Source organism: Lissotriton vulgaris, chromosome 10 (assembly GCF_964263255.1).
Source record: "Lissotriton vulgaris chromosome 10, aLisVul1.2, whole genome shotgun sequence".
Classification (NCBI taxonomy): domain Eukaryota; kingdom Metazoa; phylum Chordata; class Amphibia; order Caudata; family Salamandridae; genus Lissotriton; species Lissotriton vulgaris.
Window position 1 is genome coordinate 149,918,771 of NC_141698.1, and position 21,859 is coordinate 149,940,629.

Consider the following 21,859-nt stretch of genomic DNA (forward strand, 5'->3'; position numbering starts at 1 on the left):
GATGGAACAGGTAGAACAAATAAACATTACTATAGTCCTCCTGAGTTGTTGTATTGCATTCTGAATTACCATGTGCCATGAGAATCCTGGACTCCGGGCAGGCACACTATCACCAGTCCAGGAGAAAGAAAATAGATGTGGAAGACACTGCGAAGTACATCGATGCTGCATTGATGTGTCTGTAACAGGTGGCGGCAGAGTGTGTTGGAGATTGAAACAGCAGAGAGAAAAGGAACAACATTGGGGAAGTGGTTATTTTGATTCACACAGAAAATGGTTCTGTTGATCAGGATGTGAGTGAGCTGAGTGGGACGTGAGCGAGCTGAATACTTAGGAGCTGCATGAGAAGGAGCCACGCATGCACCAGCAGAACGCCTTGTGAGTGGTTCATCGTGGTTGTATGGAATTGTTGCTGTGCTAGCGAACACTACGTTGAGACACTACATTAACATGCTTGCCTGCCACCATTTTCAATTGAGCTAGCATGTTTTCTACATGTGGCCATTCTGTATTTGGATTGAAAGGGCACTTGTCATTGAGCACTGCAACAACACACAGTTTAAGTACTTTATGTGCTGCCATTTTTAGTTGGGAAAGTGTGTTTAACGTGCCACCATTATGAATAAGAGTGAATTGCACCTGCCAGTAGTTCAAGATGTTATTATGTTGTAGCAGATATTTTTTTAAAGGAGAAAGGGAACAGAACGAAGACATGCGTTGACTCGCCTACTATGTAAACTTTTAGCTAAGAAGCCCAACCTTAAGGAGGCCATCGCTATAATTGAAAGCATTGAGCATACTTCTACGTAGATCAAAGAGGTGAGGAATGATGAACCAGTTACTGCTGAGATAGCCGGGGTTAAAGACAGATCTCAAGAGGATGCGGGCAGGGAGAAAAATACAAGGTGGAGAATTGCAGAAGCAGTCATTTCAGAAGTTTAATTATTTATTTGTTTTTTTTAAATGTTTTTTTTGAATTGCATAGTAGAATACAGCTCGTACATGTTACAATGACATATTTATGTCCGATAAAACCAGTCGTTATTGACATTGTTGCTGCACATTCCGGAAGGATAAGTTTTTTCTTTTAACAACAACTAACAAAGCAGGCTAGTGTCAGCACAGGCATGAAACAAATATGATAATTAAGCGTTCTTGTACAAAATTAGGAGAAATAAATATATCATACAGAGTCAGTGCACTTTTCGGTGAGCAAATGATATATCTCAACATGCAGGTACAGGTGAGTGTTCGTCACATCTACCCCATATTGCAGAGGAGTTGTTACTGCTAGGATAGGCTCAGGTGTTTAGTGCTCTTGACTGCTCTTCTGTATACCATCAAGTTTTGTTAAGTGAGGCATTTAAACTTGTTTGGTACGCACCTGGGTACATTTAGCTTTATTTGAATACTGTTTTATCTTCAGCAGCCGCCTGTTTCCAACGGATGTATGACGTTACAACACATACTTTTACCACGCATGCCTTTACAACGCGGTATTTACAATGAATACCTTTACAACGCATAGTGCTTTGGGGTGCTGGATAGTGAATAGTTTAATTTACTATTCCAACTCCAGTCCCTGTGGACCCTAGGGAAGGTGTTGGATAGTAAATTAAACTTATTTCCTATCCTAGAGCGCCCCCCAGCGCAATGTGTTGTAATGGATTTTCGTTGTAAATACCGCGTTGTAAAGACACTGCGTTGTAAAAGTTGCGTCGTAAAGGATGTTTCCCGTTTCCAACGCATAATGAGAAAAGTATTGGAGGGTATCCAAAACATTTGTATTTTTCCAGAATGACATTCTAGTTTATGGTAAAAGCAGAGGCAATTACAATGTGGTTTTGGAGAAAGTAATGTTGAGTTTACAGAAGAGGGGGTTGACTTTGGGAAGAGAAAAGTGTCAATTCAGAGCGGGGAAAGTTGCTTATTCTGGTCACACTCTCTCCCGGGAAGGAATGAGTCTCAAGTTAGATTTTGTCAAGTCTATTGTTGAAGCATCCATACCCAGTGACAAGAAGTAACTCTGATCATTTTTGAGAATGACAGAATACTATTCCAAGTTCATTACATTTTTTTACATTGGTACATCCAATGAGACAACTCCTTAAGAAGGGGAGAGGGTTTGAGTGGAATAAGGAGCTTTCTAGTGTTTTTGAGTCTATTAAGAAACATTTGGGTAGTATGACAACCTTGAGACATTTTGTTGTCCGTTCGAGAACCATTCTGATCACCGATGCCAGCTAGAATTAACTTTGTGCTGTGTTGTCTCAGCTAGCTAATGGGAAAGAAAAGGTGATTGCTCTTGCATTCGGGGCACTCAAGGGATTGGAAGTACACTACTCAGTTGTAGAAAGGGAAGCCCTGGAATGCACATGGGTGGTGAAATATTTCAAGTTTTATTTGTGGGGATTACCTTTTATAATACCCAGTGATCACACACCACTGGTAAACGTTTTTTCATGTAAAGGGATTGGGCGGGATACACCCAGGATTTGTCAGGTGGATAGGAGTGAGAGAGTTCAATTTTGAGGTGAGATATGTGAAGGGTTCACAAGATATATGGTGGCAGACTGTCTCTCTAGACTCCCTATAGAGTGAGATGATGATGCGGTTATTGAAAGAGATAAGGTGTCATGAGTTGGAAAGGAATCTGTGAAGGAAGAAGAATGCACACTGTAGAAAAGTAAAGATATACTTTACAGTAAGATAAGGGCATTTGTAGTAAAAGGTTGGCCTAATTCAAATGTTTTTGGTGAAGCTGAGAAGCGATATGGTGTTGACAAAGAAGAGTTGTACATTGAAGGTACTGATTTGTGCAGAAGTGTGAAGAAGGTTCCACCTGAAGGTATGAGGGTGAAGTTCATGTGTTTGCCGCACAAGGGTCATCTGTGCTGAAATCGGACTATATCGAGGCCAAGAGAGCTTTATTGGTGGCCAGGTATCGACAGAACGGTTTAGCATGTGGTCAGGGATTGCAACATATGTGCTCAGGTAGACAAAGGGAGTAAAGTAAGACACGCCCCCTTTTTACCGGTGGAAGTTCTTAACAAGTCCTGACAAAATTTAGGAATGGATATAGTGGGGACTTTTGATTTGTAGGGCCTTCAGAGATATTTGTGGTATTAGTTGTTGATTATGCCACAAATTGTATAATGGCTTAGCGTTTCATTAATGGCACTTTTCGACCATCATTGAGTTTTTGAAAGAGGAGTTTTCTATAGAGGGTATTTAAAAAATGTGGTGGCAGATAATTGTGTGCAGTTCGTGTCACAAGAAATTAGAGATTTATTTTGTGCTCTGGGGATAAAGCATTGTCACATAGCACTCCATCAACCCTCAAGCTAATGGTCCTGCTGAAGTAATGAATACATTGGTGAAGAGTTGTGTACAAAGAGCTTTGCAGAATGGAATACCCTCGGAAGGCACATTAAGGGAGACCCTTTAGGCACCTAGGACTACTCCCAATAGCGTAGCTGCTATAGCTCCATTTGAGGGGTTGAGAAGTAGACTGGCTAAAACTAAGCTGTTTTGAGTTGTGGGGTGCCATGGAAGTGGTGGTAGCGTCGTAGTGTAAACAGCGAGAGCATTATGGAGCATCAGCGTATGTACAAAGAAAAATACGATCCCTCACATAAAGTGAAGAGTGGCAGATGGAATGCTGGGGACATGGTCTATAGCAAATAGCCTAGATTTATAAAGAAAGGCACCATGAATTTTATGGGACCTCATAAGATTATTTGGGTTAAAAGAAATATGTTCAGTTTTGACAGTGGTGATGTGTGGAGTATGTTGTGGCTAGTGAGAACAAAAGAATGTGGAGGTAATCCTGCTATGTTGGTTGATTCTGAGAGGTCTGTGAGGTACCGTAACACAGTGAGCTCCAGGAAACCACATGGTGAGGAGTGCAAAAGATGGGACAGTGGTGGGCACCCCATTAGGCAGCAAAGGAAACCTGGATAACTGAGCAATGTTGTTTAGCGGGTTGTGTATTGCTAGTGTGGGGCAAGAATCTTTGTCCCATATTTAAGAAATCATGTTACATTTCCTAACAGTGTGATGTGCAATTTCAGGCTGTTAGGAAATGTAAAATGCCATTTCAATATGTACAAAAGGCATTTTCAGTGGTGCAATTTGCAATTTTCATCATGTACAAATTGCATTTTGGGAATTTGCAAATAGGAAATCGCAAATTGAGATTTCCATATAGGGAGTAGGCCTGGGCGGAGTTGGCAGAGTTGCGATATGTGGAACTCCGCGAAGTAAAAACAACTTTGCCATGCTACGTGGAGTTCTGCTGGCGGAGATCGTTGATGCACCCGTTTGCATATCAATGGGAATATGAGTACGTTCTTGCATTCCAAATTGAATGCGAATGGCGCCACAAGGTTCTCATGTGAGTTCTGGCTTTCTGAATCATGCGCAAACAGCAACACGCATTTCGCATGGGCGTAGCCATCTTGCTTTTCTGCTCTTTGTTGTAGTGCTGGGCGTAAAATGTAATCTCTCTTTCATCTGTGTGATCCTCCCCCTTTAAAACAAATCTACCCCTCGTTTTTTTTTGTGTGTCTTTGTGTTTGTGTATTTTTGGGGAAAAAATCAGGTTTTTAATGACTTTTTTTTAGTATTTCCCATTACTTGAACTTCCTTATTTCTTTATTCTTTCATTCCTGTCCCTTGCTTTTCGTTTTTTTAACCCATCTAGTGCCATGGCAAAGGCAGGGGTGGGCAGTCTTGGCTGATCTTTGGTGAGGAGGAGGTGGCAGCACTGTTTTTTCTTGTGCAGCGCCACCTCCCCTCAATGCTGGCAGCAGGCCTGGTAACGGATACCCAACCAGCAATGAAAGGAAGACCATCTTGATAACTGTGCGTTTGACATGAAGGTGACAAATACTTTAGTGAAATAGAAGAGGATTTGATGACAAGTGTGGGGGTATGATGTGCCCTATTTTGTCACATCTCTGGTACTGTTGGAAGAATATGGAGTTAATGCCACTAATTTTCTTGAAAGAGCTGATTTCGCTCGACTACACGCTTGAAGAGAATCTTTGACCTTCCAAAGTATGTAATGCTTTTTGCCCTGACAACGTCTTTTTCAAGGTGAAATGTGCTGTCTGAGCCTTTGTAAAAGAAAAAAGAAAATATATAATGAATTAAAGCAAAGAATCTAACTCATCAACCAGGGACTCACATCCGTTTACCTACTCATCTCTTAAATCAATGATGCTCAGTATCTAACTGCAGTTGCCTCTCTTTCAATTTATAATTTGGATAGCGGATACCCTCTGCAGGAGGTTTGGCATCGCTGGGGGGCAGTGTGCTGTGCATGTGGCACACCAGCTGGGTTTGGCGCACAGCCCAGCAACTGACGCACCACTGGGTGGACATCATGGACCGGGATCATGACCTGCTCGGCGTCGAAAACCGGGTGCACAGTGACTATTAATAATTTATTTGTTGTTTTTATGTTTTACAATGCTAAAATAAAAATCTGAATACCATGCTGCTCACACTCAGAAGTAAGTTACGTTTATTTTACATTGGAATATTATTGTGTAATCCAGTTTCTAGTTTTTGCTAGGCAAGTGCTCAGCAATATCTAATCGTACTCATCATTGGCGTTCGCTTTGGCTGATTAATTAGGAAGCCATTGCAGACTGTTCTCCTGTCACTGTACTGTAGCAGTGAGTAGCGCATTCTCCTTTTGATTTACTTTGTTTATGTAGCTCGAACAAATTCAAGTTATTTCACAGCGATGTGCAGTATTTAAATTCATCTATGCATTGCAAAAAAGGCAGACTGACTTGGTCCATGAAGGAGGTTGAGAAATGGAAAATAGGATCAAAGATCTGCATTAGTTCTAAATGTAGTTTTTGTTAAGGAAACTTGGAATAGGGATTTCAGGATTAGTATGCTCAACTCAAAGATAGGCTATAGACTTAAAAACTAGTACTATAGGCAATCTGTTTTAGAGAACAGCAACAAGAACGGGATACGAAACCACTTGTGCAAAGAACAGTGTATTAAATGTTTGTTATTCCTGTTATCCCTTCATTATCTTTTTTTCTCCTTATATTACAGGCCGTGCTTTTTTTTTTGTAGCTGAATTTCCCGGTTTCTACTCTAGTCCTAAATCACTCATCTTCTGCTTTGTTGGTAATTTTTATCTTCTCTTCTATATATCTTGTGGTACTGTAAGTGTAAGAATAAAACATTTTGCACTCTACTGTCTAGTGTGACAAATGCAGGCCCAAGGAAGCTGATATTATGAATAATATTCACCATGTATTTTTGTTAAGAGAACGTTTTTTTTTCTTCTCATGCTCTAGCAGTTGAGTTCACAAGGAGTGGCCATAGTCATCATGGACCACTCCTACCATGAAGCGTGCTGCTGTTTCAATAATTTATACAGTATACCAGCGGTTTCCCATGATAGTGCAGCATGGCTGGAAAAAAAGGATGAGGTCCCATTCCCATTGCATTTTCCAACCAGCACCATATGACTTTCATTGACCATTATTCCAACCCTGGCTTGTTTAACTTTGTGAACTAATCAAATGCCCAGTGTGATATTTGTGTATACTGCAGTGCTAACTGAACTGTAGGGATGTGTTGCAGTTGTATTTGGGGTGACAAATCTGGCATCTAAAATATGTATAATGTTAATTCTAGCCACACAGAACAACAGCAATGATGCCGGCACCAGTGCCGCTGCATGAAGAGAAGACTCTGTTGGAGGGGGAGAAGTGGCAGCAGGGACGGCCACAGGAAAGTCACATAATTGCTTACAATTGCTATACTCACTAGCTAGTTCCAGGGCATCGTCAATATGTGAACATGAGACCCCCCTCCCCAGCTTTACCAGCCACAGCGATGGTTGAGTTATTATTGTCTCTTCTATTGGCAACTCATCAAAACCTCACATAATAAGCATTGATGGCTTGAAGGAAACATGAAAGAATGGAAGGTTAAAAGAATGGCAATGGTATATGAGTAAAAGGATGGGTGGGTGAAAGGGTGCATGGGTGGGTAAAGGGATGGATGGGCGAAAGGATGGGTAGAAGAAAGGGTTGATAATTGAATGGTTGGATAATCAATTGGAAATTTGGTGAAAGACTGGATAAAAGAAAGTAAAGCTTAATCCTGGTGGCTGTGGGTGAATAAGAATGAAAGGATGAATGAATATTTGGATTGTTTGGATGAAAAAGCATGGTAGCTTTTCTCATGAGGAGCATGCTGCTCACCTACTTTGCTTACTTCGTTTATGTAGGGTTATCAAAGATATAGTTCAAAGTGGGGGTATTTTTTGTTCTTTGTTCTACTCCCTTGACTCGCTGTATTTGTTAAGTGAGCCAAATGTATCCCACTCATTATCCCACCCCCTCACTGCCTACGGCATTATTTTGCCACCTGTGACCGAAGTGCAGCAGGGGTAAATATGTGACTGCATTGTTGGCTGTGCAATGTGCGTCTGCTTCTGTAAATGCAGCATTTAAAATGTTTTCAATGCATTGCGAATCAAACAAACTAGGTGTACTTGTTTACCCTCGCCTACTCAGTCACCTCTTAGTACTTCACTCCTTTATTTTTTCCTAAGTTCTTCCATTCCAACCGATTTCCACCCATTCTTGGCGTGTGCCACATGTCATTTTATAACCATGTAAAGTGAAGTGATTCCAGAATATAAATATTTCATAGTTTCCCATAGCAGATTTACAACTGTTCAGATTATTCCCTTTCGATTTGTACAGTGACTGTATAAGCCAAAGGTGATAAATCAATGATCAGTGTAGTGGCCTCTCTATTCTATATCACAGAGCTCTACCCTACCTGACTTATCCCTCTACCCTATCCTGCAGTAGAGTAAGTCAAGTTTCCAGTCCTTGCTTGATGCTCAGAGAATTAATTTGTTGGAAATAATATGTGGTGGTGGGCAAGGCCAGAATAAAGTGGGAGGAAGCGGATTATTTGATGTCAAGTTTGGTGTATCAGATACACAGTGACAAATGTGCCAAATAAAATCTCTATAGCCTATTCCTCACCATGCAGTGCAGTCCATGACTTTACCCAACGTCTACTTATGGCAGACAGGATAAAATGAATATAAGCATGTCATACCTGAGGTGTGTAACGTAGTATCTTCTTTGGTATTCATCTGCCTCTTTGGAGTCAGGGTAGAAAGAGAAATGCATTTTGACAAGAACAGGCCCATTGGAATAAAAAATAGATAATTGTCAATTACCAGTGCCCTAGCTGCAGACAGCAGAAAAATAAAATACCTGACGCACTGGCTAGCAATGAGCATGGCTCCATTATTTTAGCAAACACAAGGAGACGATGGATGGAGCACCGAAACCTTTCAGACTCTCAACCCCAGTCACAGATCTAGGTTGAATCCATCATCGTTCTTTAGCTCACTTCGCCACAACAGTTCAGACCCAGCCACATGCAAATCAGTCTTGACCCTGTGCCTCATAGGAACAGTCCTATCCGAACTACCAAGCTAGGTCTTCCCTGGACCTGAAACAAGCATCTTGGGACTGGTTTTGGGGTAACACCTCTCATCAGCTATGATAGCTTGAATCCAGTGGCAATGTGAGCAAGGGAACAATGTCTAGGCATACCCTACCAAGGTAGGCAAACAAAGCAAACACCAGGAGATGATGGACAGAGCTTCTGAAACTTTTCAGACACTCACCCCCAGTCACAGATCTGAGTTTAATTCATCATCATCCTTTAGCTCAGTTTGCACCCCATTTGCATATGGCCGGGTCTGAACTGGGGTGACAAAGTGAGCTAAAGAACGATGATGGATTCAACCCAAATCTGTGACTGGGCGTGAGTGTCTGAAAAGTTTCAGTGCTCCTTCCATCATTTCCTTGTGTTTGCTCCATTATTTTGTACTCCACAATGAATAACGCTGTACTTATTAACAAGAGGTATTTTTTTCCACTCAAAGTGTCAGGTTTATAGTTATTCGAAAAGCCTTTAGAAGAAAAAAAATTCAAATCACTGTTTGTTTAATCAAGTTTTATTCTGCCTCAATACTTTTCGGCCACACAGTCAGTGCTTTTTATGAAAGGCATGTGTGGGTTAAAAAACTTAACCTGTAAAATTTGCCTTTTTTCTATTTTTTTCCTCAAATAGCTTCTCCTGCTGGTCCACCCGTAGGACCCAACAGGCAGGAGATAGCGGCCCATCTGCAGTGGCTGAGAGTGGAAGATATCAGCACATCATTCGTCATCAATCTGTGGTGGAAAGAAACAAATAAATGAGTATGCCAGAGTACAGATGAATGCAATGCAAACAGTCCTTCTGCCCCTGAGACCCAAATTATCAGATATCTAAAGGTTCTGTCTTCTAGGTTGGGGAGAGAACCCATCTACCCAGTTCTCCAAATATGATTCTTAAATAAGAAATGATACTGCATTGCAAAGGTAGGTGGTGCATCAGCATTTCCCACTGGAAAGTCCACTCTTGGGTGTCTTGACTGGTCTGGTAGGAGAGAAGGAGTGCTGAGCTCAGCTTTCGCCTTCTGTTCATGCAGGAGACTAGAAGGCCTGCAGATTGTAAAACAGAAACTGTATTTTAGAGTCAAGGGGAATGACTGAAAGAAGGTAAGCTTCATGAGGAGTGTAAAAAGAAGTCTCAGAGGCAGAGCAAAAAAACAAGAGGGGGACTCAGAGTTTCACTTTCACCACAAGTCCAACACACACACACATATGCACACAGCAGCATTTCACGAATAAATGCACCTCTCACCATTCCACATAGATAAGAACTAGCCCTCAGATTCTTGGTTTACCTTTGAACTGAAGTCGATCACTTCTTCCTTCTAACTGTTGATGAAGTAGTCCCACAGCTCCTGCCTTGAGTCCTACCATACTCCTCCTGACTCTGAGCAACTCTATCCCACGCCAGTCCTCATCATAACCCGAGCACGATAGATGTGTAGTTCAATGCTTTTGAAGAACAAGGAGAGAAATAGAATTGCAGTATTTTGCATAGGTTTTTGTTTGTTACCTAAAGTGACTGTTCTGGTCATTGAAGAACCAGAAATAAGGGGAGAACCCTGCAATTAAATCAGGCTGAGTGTGAAAGGGCTAATCACCTCCAGGGAGAAAAATGATTGTCCATCACTCAGGCCCCAAACATTGCAAATAATTAATCATCTCAAGAAATTTCCTGTATTACAGTTCAACACACCCTCCCTCACTATCAGCCACCACATCAATCCTCACTCACAGTCACTGGATAATCTCATCAATTATTACTGCAATGGTTACCTGACGCAACCCAAGCATGGTGGTAGGTATTCTATCTCCCCTTTGATGCATGCAACAGATTGGAGTTTATCAGTCTTGTAAATCAAACGATTGTCTGGGGCAGCCATCCTAGATGATGAAAAAAACAGAAGGATCATAGTTGTGGATCATACTGGTTAATTAATCTTCATTAAGTACGTTTGTAAAGGCCAATCACCTCCAGAAAAAAAATCATCACCTATCGCTCACGTCCCAAATATTGCAAATCAATCATCTCAGGCAAGTTCCCAAATTACATTTTAATACCCTGCCTCACTGTCTGCTACAACATGAATCATTATCATCACTCACACAGTCACTCACTCACTATTGCAACAGTTGTAGTTACCTCTTCCAGTCCTAGCAAGGGTGGTTTAGGTATTAGGTATTTATCTTTGATGCAGGCAACACATTAGAATTCGGTATTGAAAGGCACTCTTGTAAATCAACAATCATCTTGGGCAGACCTTCTAGTGCTCTGTGTTATAAAAAAACGGATAGGCAATAGGGATGCGAGTAAGGCAGGTATTGTCTCTGTCATAAAGGAATTGTGGAGGATTCGTCAATGCACATCGGTCTGTCTTCAATCCAGCAATATATGTGATTAAAAAAATGGTGGGGCAGCATAAATTTGACACAAGAATAATAATGTTCCACTAGCTACATTTTTTTGCGAAGATTGAAGTTCAACGAGAAATTATTAAAAAGTTATGTGGCTGCACTGTCATACTTAGTCAGGAAAGTAGAGTTTGTCCTCAAACTCAGGTGGTTTACCCTGACGTTGATCAGGTAATACATTTGATTAAATTTCAGACCAATCACCCTCTTCCTCCTCCTGTGCTGTTTCAGGAACAGTGTAATTGAGTGGTATAAAATGTTGGTTCATTTTGATCATACTCAGTCTCTCCATGTTTTGAGGTGATAGACTTGTCCTTCTCACTGTAATAACTGCACCAGCAGCACTGAACACATGCTCTGCAGACACTCTGGTAACAGGACAAACCAGCTAGCCTGCTGAGCTCTGGCCATTGGCGCATCTCCCCAAACCAATACATCAATGGGTTTTGTTTCGCATAGACCTCTTTTGGATCATCCAGATACTCTTGGATCATCCTGTGGATGGTCATTGGTACTGCCAGTTGCTCAACCTGTTTTGCAATTGCCTCTGCACTAGATTTGAGTCCTGCAAATTGAAACTAATACAATGCAGAGGCTAGGACCATCTATTGCTGCTGGTGTTCTGGTTGATAGTGTTGTTGGCTGCTGTGTGATAAGAATGTCCTCTCTGGCAGTTTAAGTGGGACTTGAAGTTCCAGATGTTGTTCTTCCAAGTCTCTGGATTGTTCTACAATCCACCTCTTTTATTTTAAAACATCCCCTTCAGAAAAAGAAAGAAAGACACAAGTTTGCTGAAAAAGGTTTTGGTTGGCACACCAGTGGTGGAAATCTGCTTCTTCTCCTCCTCACTGGCTATTTTCCTGGCAGTACCATTTTTTTTGGCTACCTTGAACCGGTCAGTTGGCAGTGGCCCTTAGCTTCACTAGATGAATAAATGCCCGTGTTGTGTAGTCAGTCACATTTCACGTTGTGCACAGACCTTCCGTCAGGCAGTACTGTGGGTGATGTCTCTTCTCTTGTAAACTAGCATAAACATTTATGGTGTACACTCAAGAAAAATAAGAAAGAGCAACAACAACATACAGATGTAACTGTTTGCTTCATGTACATCAACAAGTTGGGATGTGGCACTTGGGGAGGTGAAGGTGACAATGGAAAAATCCTTAGACAATGAAAGCTGTGTGAGCCTATAGCAGATATAGGGTTGATGCTGGACGTTAGGATAATGAGAAAAATTAAATACTTTTTTAACAATTTTATTTATTAAAGTAAAAAAATCACAATAAATGCATTTATATTTTTTTAAATTAAAACAAACATTACAAAAAATTACAGTACAAAACCTGAAACATTTTTTTATAAATGAGTAAAATTATCCTGACGTATATAATTTATTAAACTGATATCTCAACCATCCATGCAAGCCTATGGCAAAGGCACACTGGCTGGACACACAAAATGGCTGGCAGTCAGTGCCACATGGTCAACAAGAACAACAGTGAGCAAGAAGGCATCGGGAACAAAGAAAACATGCAGGCCTATGGCAAAAGGACATTGGTTGCCTACACAAAATGGCCACTGACCACATGGTCAAACAGCAAGTCAAAAGTAACCCTGGGCGCAGCACTACGCTACGCTTGTGTAGTTTGTGAAGTTTGCGCAACTTCGCACTACGCGAGCTGCACGTAGCACAGTGCGAACACGCGTAGTGCAGCGTAGCGTAGTGCAGCAGTCATTTTTTGCTTGTTTGCGGTCCTCAACGTCATGTTCGCGACCGCGAGCAAGCAAAATGACATCCCAGCGAGATTCTCAATGCGGGGCGGTCAAGTTTCTCATTGCGAGTGGTTGCGCATGCTCGCGACCGCTCGCAATGAGAAACTACCAGTTCGCGTTGAGAAAGCTGCCGCTCTAGTAAAAATCTACTCGAGCAGCAGAAAACTACAGCTCGCACTGTGCAAGATGCCATTTTCAATGATTGCAACGTGCCGGAAACTTGTACACACTGTGCAATCATTGAAAACGCATCTTGCACAGTGCGAACATGCTACTATGCAGCTCGCGTAGTGCTACGTGAAGTTCGCGTAGTGCGAAGTGCACTTCGCGTAGCGCTACTTCGCGAACTACGCCCACCCTTAGTCAAGAGGCATGGCCACAACAAAGAAGACATGCAGGCCTCTACAAAAGCATACTGACTGTCTACCCAAAATGGCTGCCAGCCACATTGTCACATCTACAAGCAAGAACAAGAAGGCTTGGAGAACAAAGAACACATGCAGGGCTATGGCAAAAGCACACTGACTGCCTACACAAAATGGCCACCAACCACATAGTCAAGCAGCACTCAAGTAAGCAGGGTCCCAACAAAGAAACCAAGCAGGCAAAAGGCAAAATCACACTGGCCTGCTACACAAAATGGGCACCGACCACATGGTCAAGCCAAAAAGCAAGAATGCATGGCCACAACAAAGAAGCCAAGCAGGCCTATGGCAAAAGCACACTGGCTGTCCACACAAAATGGCCACCAGCCACATGGGCATCACAAAAACAAGGACGAATGCCTGGAAAACAAAAAACAAATGCAGGCCTACGGCAAAAGCACATTACCTGCCTACACAAAATGGTCTCTGACCACAAGGTCAAACAGCAAGCAAGGAGGCATGGCCACCACAAAGAACAGATGCAGGCCTATGGTAAAAGCACACTGGCTGCCTGCAAAACAATGGCCACCAGCCACATGGTCACTATAACAATGAAGAAGGAATGGAGTACATAGAACACATGCAGACCTATGGCAAAAGCATACTGACTGCCTACACAAAATGGCTGCCAGCAACGTGGTCACAACTACAAGTATGAACAAGAAGGCTTGGGGAACAAAGAACACATGCTGGCCTGTGGCAAAAGCACACTTACTGCCTACAAAAAATGGCCACCGACCACGTAGTCAAGCAGCAAGCAGGAAGGCAGGGCCCCAACAGAGAAGCCGAGCTGGCCTACGTCAAAAGCACACTGGCTGGCTACACAAAATGGGTGCCGACCACATGGTCAAGCAAAAATCTAGAATGCGTGGCCACAACAAAGAGGACATGAAGGCCTATGGAAAAATCACACTGGCTGTCCACACAACATGGCCACCAGCCACATGGTCAACACAACAACAAGGAAGAAGGCCTGGGAAACCAAAAACAAATGCAGGCCTACGGCAAAAGCACATTACCTGCCTACACAAAATGGTCACTGACCACAAGGTCAAACAGCAAGCAAGGAGGCATGGCCACCACAAAGAACACATGCAGGCCAATGGCAAAAGCACACTAACTATCTACAAAAAATGGCCACTGACCACATAGCCAAGCAGCAAGCAGGAAGGAGGAAGGCAGGGCCCCAACAAAGAAGCCAAGCAGGCTTATGGTAAAAGCACACTGGCTGTCCATACAAAATGGCCACCAGCCACATGGTCATCACAACAACAAGGAAGAAAGCCTGGGAAACAAAAAACAAATGCAGGCCTACGGCAAAAGCACATTACCTGCCTACACAAAATGGTCACTGACCACAAAGTCAAACAGCAAGCAAGGAGGTATGGCCACCACAAAGAACACATACAGGCCTATCGTAAAAGCACAGTGGATGCCTGCAAAATAATGACCACCATAACAATGAAGAAGGAATGGGGTACAAAGAACACATGCAGACCTATGGCAAAACCACACTGGCTGCCTAAACAAAATTGCCACCGACCACATGGGCAAACAGCAAGCAAGGAGGCATGGCCACCACAAAGAAGGCATGCAGGCCTATAGCAAAAACACACTGGCTGTCTACCCAAAATGTCAGCCAGACACATGGTCACAACAACAAGCAAGAACAAGAAAGCAAGGCAAACAAAGAAAATATGTAGGCCTATGGCAAAAGCACACTGACTGCCTACAAAAAATGACCACTGACCACATGATCAAGCAGCAAGCAAGAAAGCATAGTCAAAACAAAGTAGACATGCAATTCTATGGCATAAGCACACTGGCTGCCTATACAAAATGGCCACCAGCCACATGGTCACAACAGCAAGCAAGAACAAGAAGGCATGAGGAACAAAAAACACATGCCGGCCTATGGCAAGAGGACACTGGCTGCCTACACAAAATTACCATCAGTCACATGGGCAAGACAATAAACAAGAAGGTCTGGGGAACAAAGGACACATGCAGGCCTATGCCAAAAGGACATTACCCGCCTACTCAAAATGGTCACTGACCACATGTCACAACAAGCAAGAACAAGAAGGCATAGGGAACAAAACACATGCAGGCCTGTGGCAAGAGCCCGATGGCTGACTACACAATAGGCCTGTCAGCCACATGGTCACAACAGCAACAAGCAAGAAGGTATGGGAGACAAAGAACACATGCAGGGCTGTGGCAAAAGCACACTGGCTGCCTATACAAATTGGCTCCCAGACACATGGTCACAACAACAACAAGCAAGAACAAGAAGGCATGGGAACTAAGAACACTTTTAGGAGTATGATAAAGGCACACTGGCTGCCTACACAAAATGGCCGCCAGCCACATTGCACAACAAGCAAGAGACTTCTGGGAGGAGCACTGGGAGGAGCCTGCTGGAAAGTAAACAGAAGATGGTGTCTCTGGGGCACTTCCTTCCTGTTGGAAAAACAAGTGAAAAAAAAACTTCTCAAACATAAAAAACAACTCCAAAAGTCAGTTGGAGAAGAAAATCCACTCAAAAGCCTCTCAGCTGCAACTTGAGCACAAAAGCTGCTTGAATGCTGTTTTTGCCATCACTCTTGACTCAAGATTAGCGCCGTTGTGAATGGAAGCTTTGAGAGTGGATAGGAAGTCTCGTGGAAGCTCGCTATTGTTGAGAGAAGTCTTGTACATGCTCATAAGTCACCTGAGGATCTCTTGGTGCTCCTGAGTGAGTGCCAAAACAAAACTCGAGGGTGCAATAGGAAAATAAAAGCACCCGAAAGCCGGAATTCAGGCTCTCCGCGTCGTTCATCCAGGGAATGCCAAATATGGCAAACTCCACGATCGGAGCAAAGTTTTACACTTGGGCCTTATAGCAAGTCGGTACCACTATGTACAAAGGATTGCTAATTGCGAATAGTTGCAAAATGGCCATTTGGAAAATGCAGTTACCATCAATGTGTACAGGTGGTAACCAGGTGCAAACTATAAAAAGTCACCCAAAATGCACTAGGCTCTTTCAGAATGGCTGCTCTGTTTGTCTTGGTGAGGAGGAGGAGGATTTTGTCTGGTAGGCAGAGAAGGAGCAGGAGACAGAAGAGGATATTTAAGTGAACGTCAGCCCACTTCAACAGACTCAGGAGGTGATTTATGAGATGTACAGACTAGGGGCTAAAAATGATGCAGCCCTTTATGGCTCCAACAGATGGTCGGAGCCTTCAGGGCTCCATCGTAATTGGCCCCATGGTTCGCTTTCGGACCGCCTAAATATTATCTAGGCTGTCGCAAAGTAAACTGGCCTGTCACCCTGGCTGGCTTCGGATGGGCTCTAGGAGCTCTAGGAGCCAATCGGCCAGTCGGAAGCCAGCCAGTAATCTCATGGGCAGGCCTTTCTGCCCATGAGATTACGATGCACAGTTTCCAACATGGTTTCCATGCCGGCCTTCTGACATGGAAACCATGTTGGAAAGCGCGTTTGGGAGCCCCCAGCAGGGCCCCCTTGTGCTTGTGGCCTCTGGTTGGGGGCTGAGTGGGCACCTTGTCACCCTGTTAATGAACTGCACCTCCCATTTCTCAATGGGAGCTTGTGTTGTGGCCGGTTTATGCCTGTACCATGAGCTCCTTTTGAGAAAAGGGAGCATGCGACCGAACAGTGTTCAGTCGCTTTGTAAAGACCTGGTCAAGACCGCTGACCGGAGGTTGGTCGGTCCCAGGACCGAGACGGTGTCGGGCGGACTCAAGTCTGCCTGAAATCATATTCAGGCCCTAAGTAGTGAGGTAATTCTGGAGTTAATTACTGAGTTACAACCTAAGCTACAGACCCCAACAGTCAGAAGCAATACAATTGCAGCACATGTGCAGGTATTGTGCTGTCTACACCTTTTAGCTTCTGGCAGTTACCAGGGAATCATAGCAGTGGCAGGGGGAGTGTAAGAAGTTGTTTTTCTACGTTTTTTCACAGTCTTCTGGACATCATGGATAGCAAAGTGAACCAATATATTTATTTTCCAAATGTTCCTCAATATTTACAACAGCCTAAACTAATGTTATAGCAGGTAGCACAATTTTCCAATGTCATTTGTTGTGTAGATGGCACACATATTGCCATTTGCCCAATAATTCAATTATAGAAACAGACAAAGCACACATTTACTCAATGTACAGGTAGTGTCTTATGCCTCATGCTTCATAACTGATCGTGTAGCCAGAATCCTGGAGAAATTCAACTCACTTGGTGTCACCTAAAATCTCGCACCAAAGAGAAGGTGGCTAGCAGGATGACTGAGGCTCGTGGCAAAAGTTGTGGACCCTCCAAACATCCTTTTTCCACTCCAATGGAATCACTGATTAAAGGCACACGTGAACCTGAAAGTATGCTGGGAGTGCCAGACATTGACACCACCAATCCTGTAGACTCCAGCCAAAGGAAAGTCATGTTCCTGTTAATTTCTTACACTGACATTTTTGTTGGCAAGTATTCAATACAACATCGTAGCTAACAAAACTCCATGGAGATGTTTGCTGTACTTTAGAAATGCATTATGGGAGTTGAAGAACATCTTCAGTTACATGGTGCACTGTGTGCTCATAATTAAACTACACATATCTATACATAATATCCATGTCACAAACACATAAATAACATTTAAAACATTATTACACAAACTTATTAACCATTTATTTGCAATACCTATATACATACATTTCCACAAATTACACCCAGGACATGTCTGAAACCATTGAAGCTGACGAAGCAATTGAAACACACGTGGAAATGGAGGACAGCATAATTCCTACTTCTACGCCCATTACTCCTACTCCAACTACTATGAGAACAACCGTGTTGCCACTACCAGACTTTGAGGAAGGTGATGAGCAGCTATCACAAAGCAGGGACACACCTTCATCTGTGCACAAAACACATACCGTGGAGTCCAGCAACCAACAGTCCACAATGATAAAGTTTCAGAGACCTGCCAGACAATTCTTCATTGTTTGGTGGCCTGGAGAAATCCATCATCACAGTACAGGGCCTGCAAGCCAAACAAATAAAACCTGTTAATAGGAATCTGCAAAGCATTTCAAGGGCAGTGCTGAAATTGCAGAAAGGACACGACCTTTGTATTGCTGCCATGGAGATGGAGCAACATCTGCAAAGATGAAGACACAAGCAGCACATGGTACGCCATAATGCTTTCACTAAATCTATGAACCGATTGGCCGTACACACGCCCATCTGTTCCCAGAGACTGTCAGTATCCAAAATGAAATGGGGCACTGTTGGCAAAATGTTGCATGTGTGCTGGTCCAAGTGCCTACAGCTCTAGAAAACATACAGACACATAATCTGTCTGTCACCAACATATTGTCGCCTCCTGAAAGTGAAGACGGCTCTAGTGTCAGTGCCACATCTATGCCAGATGGATTCTGTACCAGGTGAACACACCAACACACATCTGGAACAGATATATCCTCACCCCAATAGCCAAGTCCTGCTGAGAAGGCGAACAGCACCAGAGGCTGTACAAAGTTACTTTTGTAGATACCCAGGTGTGTAAGACTACTTTGTTATTTTTGTGTTTTCAAACTTTGTTGCTTTAAAAAAACACACCCTAGAAGGATACAGTTGATGATGAAGAATAACATTGTGGCAACCTCAATAAAAGGTTGACTTTCAGCCATGCACAAAACATTACCGTCATGTGTGTTGTCTATTTTTTAGATGTGGTCATTGTTCTTACCTTGTAAATAGTTGTTGGTCATCTCCGTGCATTGAGCTTGACCCTCTGCTGCACATGTCCTGTGTGGCTGAATCTGTAGTGGTGGTAGTTTGTCATCTGAGTCTGATTCTGGCTCGATGTTGATTTTGTGCAATCCCTTCCTCAGGGCTTCACCTTCAAGTATTGATCGCATTGCCTTATGTGCTCTGTTGTACTGCCTTTCACGTTTGGTTCTGGGATGCAAGTATGGTGGCAGTATCCAAGGGCGCGAGGCCTATGCACTGTCTTCCTAAATAGTATGGGAAGGATATACTATTAGGTCGTTTTACCAACACACTATCAGACCCTGTATGAATTGAGTTTGCAATTCTCTTACCAAGTAACAGGCCTTCGCTAAAATCACCCTGAGACAGATGGTTATTTGATCAACTGTGACAGAATTTAAAGGAGTCAAGTGTGCTGCATGGGAATCTAGCTGAATGTTGTGGATGATGGCTGAGTGCCAGAAATCCACATTAAACCAGATAAAGTTAAATTTAATTTAAATTAATGTGAGCATTCAGCTATGGACCTGTGTAAAATATGCAAATTGTTGCCTTAACCTGGCTCTAACTGTTATACCACTCAGGTATTAATCATAATGATCAGTGGGAAGAAATGCGTAAAACCAATAGGCAGTGCCATGGATAATTGAAAAAGTAAATCATCAACTACAGAGCCCACAATGCATCATAGTGGCAAAGGTGGAGTACCGGTATAAATCCCTGGAAAATACTGAAGGACTTGTAATGCTACCGTGAACAAGAACTGTAAAAGTTCGAAACGTGTAGGAGTGCTAAATGGAAATGGGTCAATAAGCCTGCCTTTCAAACTACTCAGGAGTGCGGCGTCATTTATTGTTTTGCTAAAACGTATTTGTGCAGGCTTGTCCTTAACCTGCCGCTAGCACCAGCTTGCTGCCTGCTCCCCCCGCCGAGGACATTTGCGCTTGTATATATATATATATATATATATATATATATACCACATTTCTTCGCTTGACAGAAAAGAATTTGGGCGCACACCTTCTGGATTCCACAATCTGGTTTATTTCAATCTTTTTTTAGCATGAAAGCAGATGATCTACGCATTTCGATGCTACAATCATCTTGCACACGATCAACTTTTCGCATTTATATATATATTCTGATTGTTAAGAACTTTATTAACTTACTTATTACTTATTACATGTTTTTTTATGATTTGCACAGTATGTCATTTAATCTTATTATGCTTAAACAATCTTGTGCATTTTTGATGTTGTAGTTTCCTATTATTGCTGTATAGGATGTGTTTGTTCCTTGCATTTTATGTATCTGCATTGTTATTATATCTTATTATGGTTTGGCACTGTTATTATATTGTTAATTTATTTTTTTGTTTAATTTTGATGGTGCAAAGGGTGATGTTTTTTGTTGGGGTCTTGAAAGCGGGAAGTTCCAGTATGGCATGAGGAGTGAAACAAATGGGGAGAGCTGGTGCAAGCAGAGACTGCGGCAGAGAGCAGACCATTGATGGTGGCACTGGTAGTACGAAAACACATTACAATAAACCTCCTGAGTCGTTGGATTGCTTTGAGACTTACTACAATACTGCACCATTGGTTGCTCAACAATGTGATCAGTAGGTGCTTGAACAGGCCTGGTCTTACAGGAAGAAGCCACTCTTCAAGCGGTTGCTGAAGTGGTCAGTTCCCAATGGAGGTAAGATCTCTAGAAGAGCATGATTGTGCATTTGGACAGTGGTCTACATGAGCTTTTTTATTTTGGCATTTACAAGGTGAACCTGAATCTCACAAAACGTTTCTCATTCTCAGGGGACCTTATCTTGTCATTCCTCGAGCACTGAGACAGCACATTGTGGAATGTGCTCTCTAGGTCCACTGTAGAATGGGGGCAGCCAAGACGTTTTCAAACAAAAAGTGTGATTTCCCTACCTTGAGGCATTGGTAGAGGAGATGTTTGACATGTGTATATTTGCCTGTGCCTATATTAGACAACAGTGAGGGGCCCTTGCCAATGCCAGAGCCAGCTGAGGAAATCTTGGGCAAAGTTGCCATGAACCTCCAACCTATTAGCACCCGGGTTTGGTGGAACTGAAAGAATTTAAAATGAAAGACTATACAGATCAGTGGAGATACAGAAACCAGGCTAAGTAGAGGAAGGTCAATTACTGGTATGTTTGAAACGTTCATGCAGGGATGACAACTCCTTTGAATCCCAAATATATTTGGTAAAGGAGCACACCATCAACATAATTCTCAAAGGTATGTCTCCTAATTTCAGTCTGACCCCCTTGTGTCATCACCCACTGCATCTCCTTCAGTCTCTCCTTCTCCCTTCCTGATTCTAAACCAGTTGCTTAACATTTATATCCTCACAAACATAAATGGGCTCCTCATCAGTTTAATGGTAGGACCCAGGGTATTGTTTATTATGGGGTAAAATGTGTGTCAACTTGACAATGCATCCTTTTTAACACACACAGGGCGCTCTAATGCCAACAGCTCTAGTGAGTGAATTCTTATAAAGTGCAGGCAGAGAGCAAGAGGGCATGGGAAGTGGAAAGACAAACTAGAGCCTGGTACAGGACAAGTTGGATTACTTGGCCTGCACCCTGGATGTGCCTGCAATTGCCCTGGCATGGAAGGCTCCCACTTATCAATCATAATGTTCCCCATTTTATGCCATTTGTGTTCCTGCAACCAGGGTCCTTCATGTCTTGGATGACGCACTAGTTCTAACCTATGGGCACATGCATCAAGCGATTTTCGAATCGCAAACGGTGCGAATCGCAAAATTCGTCCGTTTGCGATTCCAAAACCACTTTTTGGGATGCATCATTATTTTTGTATTATCGCAATTTAAGAAATCACAATTTTTTGCGATTTCTCAAATTGCGATAGCATTTAAGAAATCGCAAATTTTGAGATTTCTTAAATGCTATGCATGATTATTTTAAATTTGCGAAT